This window comes from Gadus chalcogrammus, chromosome 9 (genome assembly GCF_026213295.1).
Source record: "Gadus chalcogrammus isolate NIFS_2021 chromosome 9, NIFS_Gcha_1.0, whole genome shotgun sequence".
NCBI lineage: Eukaryota > Metazoa > Chordata > Actinopteri > Gadiformes > Gadidae > Gadus > Gadus chalcogrammus.
The window spans coordinates 4,537,132-4,547,628 of NC_079420.1; the positions used below are offsets into that span (position 1 = coordinate 4,537,132).

Here is a 10,497-nt window from a genome sequence, read left to right on the forward strand (position 1 = left end):
GGGAGTAGGAATTAGTTGTTTGCGTTCTCGTTGGATCGCCATGAAGGCGGGCACATGTGGCTCGACCGAGTCAGACTATTGAGACGGATATAACGGTATGGGAGTTTGTCATCCGGAATAATGGCTTGTTTGGCTTTGGGTTTGTATGCCTGCATGATTGCTGCTACTGTTTGTGTGTGTTTTTGTTTGCGTGTCTGTGTGTGTGTGCGTGGGAGGATCATAAACTATAAATGGGTTTGGTTACCTCCGTGCGGTGGGTAGATTAGGGATTCTGATTCACATTGTGTAGGTTCTAATATTTTCATTATTTTTGAATTTCTTGTTTTTCGGGCAGTGAGCTAAGAAGACTGCAGGGCTGAGAGCAGAGAGACACTGTCATACTTTATGAATCCCAGACTGAAGATATGGGTCAAGTGTCAAAGTTGGATTCAGAGCAAGATACAGAGACGTCATGCCCTCTGGAGAGAACAGAGGTATCAAATGGAATGCTTCTTCATCTCTTTAAGCATAATTGAATATAACGCTGGGTTGCATTACAAACTGAAGTCTTGTTTTATAGATACAGTGAATGACTCAGAAAAACCAAACTAAAACACATTCAAGCAGACGAGCCACCAAGCCCCAAGTCATGAGAAACAGCTTTAATGTCGGAGTGCGGAACATGTTTGCAGCTATCAAGGTTTGCATTGTGAACGTATGCAGCGTTGTGGGACTGCACTGTGTGGCATATAATTGTATCCATATCAAATACAGCAGACTAAACTAGAAAAAACCTCCATTCAGGATCCAGTCCCTTTCACACATCCATTTGTTCATAAAGATCCTCATTAGCTGAAAATGCTGTAGTCAGCTGTAGTATTCCTGGGGGCTGTGCATTACAAATAAGACATAAACAACCTAACAGAATTGTACAATAACTAAATCTACGAATACAATAACATCCAATTGCCATTGAGATCGCGTCAGGGAATGTACTATGAATACATCCAGACACCAACCAGCAAATAAACATTTATGAACAATGTTGTTTCCATCATAACATACAAACAGACCATGAAAGTGTCAAGTGATGATTGGATTCCGTTGACTCATAACCGCAAGAGTATTGAACGATGGAGGAATAGTTGGAAGAGAGACTGATGGAGGGATGAACACATTATTGTTTTTTTAGTCCTTGATGTTTTTTAAAACGTATGTAATGACTACCTTAAGGCTATAAAGTCGCAATCTATATGAAGGTGTGTGCATCAGACCGACATGAAACAACTACTAGCTGAAGTAGAAGCTTGTGTGTGTGTGTGTGTGTGTGTCTCTTGGTCGGTGTGTGTTGGTGTGTATCTTTGTGTGTGTACGGGTGTGTGTGTGTGTCTTGATGTGTGTGTCTTGGTGTGTGTGTGTGTGTCTTTGTGTCCGTGCGCGTGTGTCTCGGTGTGGTTGTGTGTGTGTGTATTGGCGCGTGTGTCTTGGCGTGTGTGTGCCTTGATGTGTGTGTCTTCGAGGGCGTACACATGTTTCTCTTGGTGCGTGTGTGTATTGGCGTGTGTGTGTGTGTGTGTGTCTTTGTGTGCATGTGCATGTGTCTTTTGGTGTGTGTGTGTGTATTGGTGCGTGTGTCTTGTGTATGTGTGTGGGTGCGTCTTGGCATGTGTGTGCATGTGAAGGGCTTGGACGCGGAGCCCCTCTCGCCACAGCGGAGGGCCTCGTTCACGCCGGCACATCTTAATCCTATCAGAGGAGGCCGCTGTAGGCCGCGCCCCTCCCTCCTCGACCACCCGGCCGGCTCGGCGGCGGCGTGAATCATCAGTGTAGGATTACACAGAATGAGTCACGTCAGCCAGCGCTGTGTTCCCCGTGCAGCGCGGCCAATGGCGTCTCTACAATGCACACAGTCAAGCACAATGGAGTGCTTACCGCGAGGGGGCTCTCCGCACGCCGCCGAAAACACGCCGTTGGTGTTTGGGTTTGTGCTCTTCGTCCCGTTATCTCTGCCTTTTTTTCCGCGATTCTGACACATCCCACGGTGGAAGCCCCGACTCAAAGCGTCGGAGGTGCGGCTCAAGAAAGACAAATCCCAGTGAGAGACTCTTCTGTTTCTGTCGAGTCGCTTACTTGGCTATGTGCCTGCAGAATGAACCCCCCCCGCCCCCCCCCCCCCCCCCTCACCTCTTCCTTCATCTTCCTCGGACATGCTCCAACACTGTTGGACCATACGGCTCTGTGCTAGCCTCCGAGCTATTACTCTCTGTCAGCGTGGACAAACGCACCCAATTGTTCTTGCCTCTGCCTCGGTTGCTAAATTTAGCCGTCCACCATTCTCGTGCCGTGGCAAAAACATAGATAAATAGATATGGTTCATTGTTTCATGATGCGGTGCAGTGTGTCTGTGTGTTGTTTGGATGCCGTTCTGTTTGTTTGTGTTGTGTCAGGTTGTGTGTGTGTAGTGGTGGATTTAATGATTCGTTTCCGTGACCCAGTTCGCGTGATTCAGTTCGCCAAGAGGAGTCGTTCGCGAATCGTTCGTTCGTTCGTTCGTTCAGTCGAGTTTCCGGTAGCACTAACTCAACTGAGTCTGACTGACTCAGCTGAGAACCGTGCAATGGCGTGCATTCCATGATGCGATTTACCGCTACCGGAAACCAGGCTGAACGAACAAACGAGCTACCGGAGACTAGGCTGATTCGCGAACGACTCCTCCAAGTTCAGTTGAGTTCCCGGTGAATCGATTCACAGGAAACTCGACTGAGCTGGGAGGAGTCGTTCGCGAATCAGCCTGGTTTCCGGTAGCGGTAAATCGCATCATGGAATGAACGCCATTGCACGGTTCTCAGCTGAGTCAGTCAGACTCAGTGGAGTTAGTGCTACCGGAAACTCGTTTGTTCGTTCAGTCGAGTTTCCGGTGAATCGAATGGTGAACGAGACGAACGAGAGAAACAAACCGGTTCGGTTCGTTGGTCCTAAAGACTCGTTCGTTCGAACCGGTTTGCGTTGTTGTCGTCGTTGTGTTGTATGATGTGTTTACTATTGCGATCTCCTGCCTGGCTGCATTTTGTCACATTATGGTGTGTTTGGTTGGGTCGTTTTCTAACATGTGCTGTGTTGCAGTGTGCTGCCGTGTGGTGTGGTGTTCTAGTATGTTGTGTTGTTTTGCACTGATCAGCCTCACCACAGCCCCCTCCATGCTGGCCTCCTTCACCCCCCCCCCCCTCCCGCCCTCCCCTCCCCTCCCATCTACTTCTACCTTTCTGACATACTGCAGCTCCTCCCTCCATCTCTCCCTCCTCCACATCCACTCTCCCCTGCTCTCTGGCTCTCTCTCCCTCTCTCTGTGTCTGTCTCTCTTGTATACCTCTCTCTCTTCTGCTCTCTCTATCTCTCCCTCTCAGCCTGGCGGTGCAAAAATGAGAAGACTCTCTTTCGCTTCCCTTTCTCTTCTCTCTCTCTGTCTCTCTCGCTCTCGCTCTCTCTCTCGCTCTCTCTCTCCGCCACTGGATGTGTGTGTGTTTTTTCGGTGTGTGCGCCAGCAGTGACTGTGCACACGGGCACATGTGGTTTTGCGGCTGAACGGGAAGGGACTCAGTGAGCGCTTCAGACTCGGATACCGGCTCTCTCTCTCTCTCTCTCTCTCCCTCCCTCCCTCTCCATCTCCTTGTGCATATTCAACACACATATTTTTCTGAACAACACTTCAACAAAATCCTCCCTGCGAAGAAGCCAACCTTTTTTTTCCGTCCTCTTCGTGGTTCAGCGTCTTCATGGAATCTTCGATCTCGCGCTGAGCATCTTGGATTTAACGAGCAGCCTCCGCCGTGGAATGAGACAAGCGATTACAGTGTTCTCTTTGTCACATCTCTGGTAAGGATGTCAATCCAGCCATATTTCACCCTCTCTCTCTCTCTCTCTCTCTCCCTCTCGGTGTCTGTGTCTGTGTCTCTGTGGCTGACACGCTGGCTCTTCCCTTTCCTCCCCCTCGCCCCTGTTACTCCTCACAACATGGTGTGTCAGATGTGGGCCACCGACCGTGCGCTCATCACGGAATGGAGGAGTGAAGTTAAGGTTGGGAGGTTTGCGCGAGTTTCCCCATTCAGGACGGTGCTGCCGCTTTGGTCCGAGATAGAGAAGGAGGAGGAGGAGGAGGAGGAGAGAGAATTACTATGTGTGAGATTCTATTCTGACACTGCCGGCGTGCGGCTCACGCTACCCGGGGCTGAAGGAGAGAGGGAGGGGAGCGTGCTCTTACCGCCACTTGCCATCGATCCAGTGTTATTTCTAGCCCTGATTCCTCTGAGGGAACTTTGCATGATATCGCCTGTGCAGACAGCGGTCTTGACGCTAGCGGTGAGCAGCAGTCAAGGCTCTACTTTGTCACAATAAACGGGGACGGGGAGAATTGTGTTGTCGTTTTTTTGACAGGCTATTTTTTGCATTGTGTGCATGTAGCGTGGATTCTGCTGACTCGTGTGTGTGTGTGTGTGTGTGTGTGTGTGTGTGTGTGTGTGTGTGTGTGTGTGTGTGTGTGTGTGTGTGTGTGTGTGTGTGTGTGTGTGTGTGTGTGTGTGTGTGTGTGTGTGTGTGTGTGTGTGTGTGCGGATTCGGTGCATACCACCGAGCGGTTTTTGAAGTGATTCTGTGTGTGCGTGTGTTTTTGTGTGTGTCGTTGGGTGGATGCAAATGAATACATTCATGTTCAATGCATGTTACTGTGTCCTTGTATGTGTACATACGTGTGTGTGTGTTGTATCTGGGTTGTCATAAGATTGTGTCGGGGACATGTTTATTAGTATGGACAAGGCTGTCAGAGCTAAGAATTAGCAACGGGAGGATGTGATCTGTTCAGTTCGTGGTGAACGTATGCGTCACCGCGAGACATTATAAATCTCACGCCTCACTTCATTTTAACCGGGGTATACCGCAACTACCTTCTCCCCGCGTTTTGTACCCGCTACACATCGATGGCTGTCCCAAGGCACCTTCTTCCATGCCTCCATTTCGTCCACCCCTGTGTTGCTTAGGCTTGCAGCTCGCCCTCCTGCTGGGGTGTCAGTCCCGCTGGGTCTTCAGGGACAGGGAGCCACACGTGACTGACGTGGCTGATGTTGGAACTGGGCTGTTTTTTACAGGATGCACGAAGGGAGGCCTCCCGATTTCTAGATGGCACAATCTTCGCTTAGCACTGGCATTCTGGGGCTGCTCCGGTGGATCGATGCTGGGATGGTTGGAAGTGGCCGGGGAAGAAGTGCTTCTAGTTAAGCACTGATTATGAATGGGAAGGTCAATGCATGCATGGGTATTCACTTGTTTTTTGCAATGTTGGTATATTGGTTGGGAAATAGAGGAAGTACTTTACCACCGGGTGGGATGTTGATTAGCCATTGCAAGGAAGGTCAAAAATAGACCCTCTGGTGACATCACAACCAATCAATCAATCATCGCATATTTATTTAATCTGATGATTCCCATAGAGATCTGAGTAATAAGTGTATCAGTAAGTCCACCATCCAAGTCAACATAAAAAAACGAACAATTTCGTAATCACGACAATCAAGATGAGACATTGGGTTGACAGGTTGAAAACCTGTCACAGCTAAAATCCACCAGGATTGTGACTCGATTTTCTGGATAACCCGATGGAGCTAGAGGATCAGGCTTCAAAGTCTAACGTTCTCCATATGTATGCTGCAAGGAATCAAAGAGCAGTCCATTGTTTGATTCCAGATCCCTGCAGCACCAGCTAGTCCTGTGAGCTGGTCTTACTGGTGACAGTCCGCTGAGTGGGCTGGTAGGCTGATCCACCCAGCATACATCTGAGTGAACCCGCTCGCTTGCCAGCAGGGGGTCCATTTTGACATGGCTTGTAAAGGCTAATCAACGCCCTGCGTGGTTGCAAAATATTGCCTTTGATTCGCCTATCTTTTTATTTTATTATATTTGCAGACAATTTCACAAGCAGGCGGGTGATGAAATGTGGTGATGTGGCATGTGATTGGTCTCTGCCGGGATTGCACGGGGTTACACGCTGTCAGTGAGAGATTGAAGCTAAAATCACGAGACAAAGTTGGCCTCGCTATTTCTGGTCCTCTGTATCCCTGGATGAGCATCTCTCCCTTTCATCTTTGCTGATGTCTTCTTATTAATTCTGCGTTCATCTCCTCTCTCTCGCTCTCTTTTGTCTCCGTGGACTCTACAGGGAGTCTGGCAGGAAGAGAAATTGTTCGAAAGGGAGAGGGGTGAGTGAGGTTGTTATGAAGAGGGACTGGGATAGAGGGAGAAATAGGGTTGTTTTCATAAAGGCAGTGGAAGCCAGGAAATATAAATATATATATATATATATATATATATATATATATATATATATATGTATGGGAGAGATAGTCAGAGAGGGAGAAAGCTAGAGAGAGAGAAATAAGCTGGAGAGATAGATAGAAAGAGAGCGAACAAGAGAGTGCGAGAGAGCTAGATGGAGAGAGACCGAGAGAGCTAGATGGAGAGAGACCGAGAGAGCTAGATGGAGAGAGACCGAGAGAGCTAGATGGAGAGAGACCAAGAGAGCTAGATGGAGAGAGACCGAGAGAGCTAGATGGAGAGAGACCGAGAGAGCTAGATGGAGAGAGACCGAGAGAGCTAGATGGAGAGAGACCAAGAGAGCTAGATGGAGAGAGACCAAGAGAGCTAGATGGAGAGAAACCGAGAGAGCTAGATGGAGAGAGACCGAGAGAGCTAGATGGAGAGAGACCAAGAGAGCTAGATGGAGAGAGACCGAGAGAGCTAGATGGAGAGAGACCGAGAGAGCTAGATGGAGAGAGACCGAGAGAGCTAGATGGAGAGAGACCAAGAGAGCTAGATGGAGAGAGACCGAGAGAGCTAGATGGAGAGAGACCAAGAGAGCTAGATGGAGAGAGACCGAGAGAGCTAGATGGAGAGAGAGAGAGAAAGAATAAGATAGGCAGAGCTAGCAAGAGAGATGGAGAGAATGTAAGCAGTGGGAGACACAAGACATCAGCCCTAGATGCTGATATAAAGCAGAGGAAGATTGAGCAGATGCAAACGGGCCTCCGGAACGGGTCTGGGGCAAACCGGTCTTCTCTGCAAACCTTGGCCACTGGGCAAAGCAAGGTTCAGTTGATACATAAATCCATGCTCAGCAAACGACCACCATGTGATAGATAGGCCAGGCCCGTCGCTTGCACATGCCTGGCCGGGTTTTCCTGTAAGGAACATCAATATTTATCAAATTTCCCATTTCAGAGGTGCAGCCGTGATAACAGAGTAGACTGGGAGAATAATGAAAGATAAATCCAATTACTTCGCCTTGGGTGTACCCTCTGCTACCGGTTCATGTAGAATTATTCTGCTGTGCTGCTGGCCAAGGGCAGCGGGGGAGCAGCGCATGTTATAGAAACAGTTATGGCCGCTGTTAATAATCAACATTTGTTGTCTTAGCCGTTTGGGAGTCGTGGCTTGCGCCTGTTTTCCCCGGGGAAGATGGAATTAAGTGCATGGATTGAAAGGTTTTAAAAAGATTTCAAACTGGTTAGAAGGTACTTCATGGGCCTTTTGAGTCACATGTACACACACATATGCACACCGAGATACACACGGCAACACACAAGCATATACACCAGCGACACACACGCATTTACACCAGCCACACGCACGCACGCACGCACGCACGCACACACACACACACACACACACACACACACACACACACACACACACACACACACACACACACACACACACACACACACACACACACACACACACACACACAGCAGTCTGGCTTGCTGTGAGCAGGTAGTGCAGTAACCTTGCTCGGCAGTGGAAGGTTGGGTTGTACGGTCCCATGCCGTGGGTGACTCACATGGCTCATGGACTCTCACTGGAGACCCCCTGCATCCCCCTGCCATGACACACACATGTCACACCCACCATTGCCCACTGACAAGGCTCCCGTGACCTTACCTCTGAGTGGACTTCCAGCCCTCAGGGCGGCAGATTCTGTAGGGCGGCATACGGAGAAGGATTTCCGTTGGAAACCATTTTGAGTTTCACGCTTCCCCTCGCGAAGCACTGAAACATATTGTGACAATGAACACCTCGAGTCCCGTCTCCCTCCCCGCACACACGAGGTATAAATAGACACGTAATGGAGCAACGGGGGAGGGGCGACCAGGAACCACGTCCAGAACCAACCATGGCTAAATATAGCAAATGGGTTCCAATATTTGCTTATACAACCAGTGACGCCCGTGGGCCTGTTTTTCCCGTGGTGCACCGGAGAGCCCGGCGAATTGGTTGTTTCCTTTTGATTATCGTACAACGACAGTCAATTTCCTAAAATGGACACATGGTAACATGTGGTTCGTCTGCAGGGTTTATGCGGGTGCATAATACGTCATGTCCTTGCTAGGTGTAGCTCATAAAGCACTGCGATGTGGGGGTTTTGTGTGAGATCTATTAGCCCGTGACTCCGCGCGCCATACGATGGAATTGAATTGAAATAGATGGGCTTCGATATAGTTTAGGATAATGAGCTCAATATCTATGGCCTGAAAGGGGAACGACGCAGTTATCATGCAAAGTAAAAAGAATGGATAGCTAATCGATGCAAATTAATTCAATTAAATCTACCTTCGGCAACGGCCAGAGTAATAAATCATTTTTAGTTCCACTCTTTTCAAATTTTCAGTGAAAGACACGCAGCAGATTTCTTATTTCATCCTGCATGCCTGGCCCAAGAGAGAAAATAGGATATATGGCGTCTTTCAAGCAGGCCCATAGATTCCTCTAGATCTGTTGAAATGTTACATGACGACAAGCTATACTAATAAAGGTATATTACGTTTACAATGAGGCTTGTCGATTCTTATTGGAAATTGGGTTTCAATGGATGTTGATATTATTTTACCCTTGCAATGGTATATTCAAAATGTACATTACATTTACCTTTAGGGCGTTTAGCAGACGCTTTTATCTAAAGAGTCTTACAGCAAGTGCATTTTTCAGAAGAAAGAGAAACAACAATATATTACGCCGTCGATATCTGACCAATCTGCATTCACTTTGAATTATAACATCTTAGTCAAGGACATGGATGGTGAACTGAAAATTTACCCTACGTTCGTCTATGTAACATTCTATGTTACATTTGTTAACTCTTAGCAACTGCATGGATGAGCTAGACATTAGGAATCGTAGATCAACACAGGGAGTCATTAAAAATGGATCAGTGTTTAACTGGATCCATGTTTTAGCACTAGAATGTTTCTAAATTTGTGCCCAGGGCGGGGGGAAAGTCATTTTTTATTATGGATAATTTTTTGCAGTCGGTTATTGGACACAAAAGCATTTCATTCATATTTTATATGGATTTACTTAAGATTTATTCTAAAATAGTTTCATAAGACAATGCATGTCTTTATATGCAACATAAAATCCAACTGAAGTATGTTCGGAGATCGGCACCATGAAATGTCTGGTATATCTTCTCCTATCTGCATAATTCTTCCAAAAACAACTTTCCACTCTCATTTGTGTACAGAATCACTATGCATGACTCTTAATAAGTCTCATCTACTAAGTTGAGAGAGCTGTCCAAATGAGGAGAATGCAATTTGTGTTCACTTTACAAACCTAATTGGTCCATCTCATGGGGAGATTGGAAAATGGAATAAATTGAAAAAGTGGAGGACGTTGTATTCAGAGCAGGCTCCATCTTATCATCAGTAATTTCAATTGTATTACGATACAAGACGAGTCCAAGGCTTGAGTTGATGGAGGCCATTTATTTTGTCCTATGACAAGAACAAAGCAAAGGTGTGTTGTTGCTGAGTTAACTGCCAGTGGATAAGTCACCATTGGTTTAATTCCCGCATCTTACCTGCATGCAACTATTAGCAATATGCGAACCCCCTACCTGCTTGATAATGATGAAGCTTCACAAATTCACATGCAGTCACTTTGCTTGAAAGCAGACAAATAGTAAATAGTACAATAGTAGGATGCTGTTGTAGTCAGTGTACATAGGCACTAGATATGACTGCTACCTCTTCCTTTCCTTAAAAGTACAATAAAGCCTATCTATCTGCTTATAATCATCCCATGCTGGGCCAAAATTTCTTTCATCCAATTCATACCAATAGTGTTGCAAACAGTGGTCCACACTGGCACCAAACCACAAATTGGGAGACTCATTGAGGCTGGGGGATGTGAGGGATATACAAACATCCTAACAGTTTTTCTAACTTTGTAGAATATGATTTTCCTCCCTTTTATTGTCCGAGGCTCTAAACAGTGTCCTTGGCCCCTGATAAACTGCATCTCGGTCCCCATTTGCAATACGGTGACTTTCGGTTCTTCACATCAGTTTCCTCTGGTTTTGTGTGTGTGTGTGTGTGTGTGTGTGTGTGTGTGTGTGTGTGTGTGTGTGCTTGTGTGTGTGTGTGTATGTGTGTGTGTGTGTATGTGTGTGTGTGTGTGTGTGTTTTCCAGCACCTG

General features: G+C 47.1%; 1 long non-coding RNA gene across 1 annotated transcript; it reads left to right on the forward strand.

Annotated features, from left to right (window-relative positions):
* The first annotated feature begins 359 nt into the window (after positions 1 to 359).
* On the forward strand, positions 360 to 3,833 carry LOC130388818 (uncharacterized). The gene is made up of 3 exons (XR_008896470.1): positions 360 to 473; positions 560 to 679; positions 3,746 to 3,833. It is a non-coding gene; the product is annotated as an uncharacterized LOC130388818 (long non-coding RNA).
* The last annotated feature ends 6,664 nt before the right edge of the window (positions 3,834 to 10,497 follow it).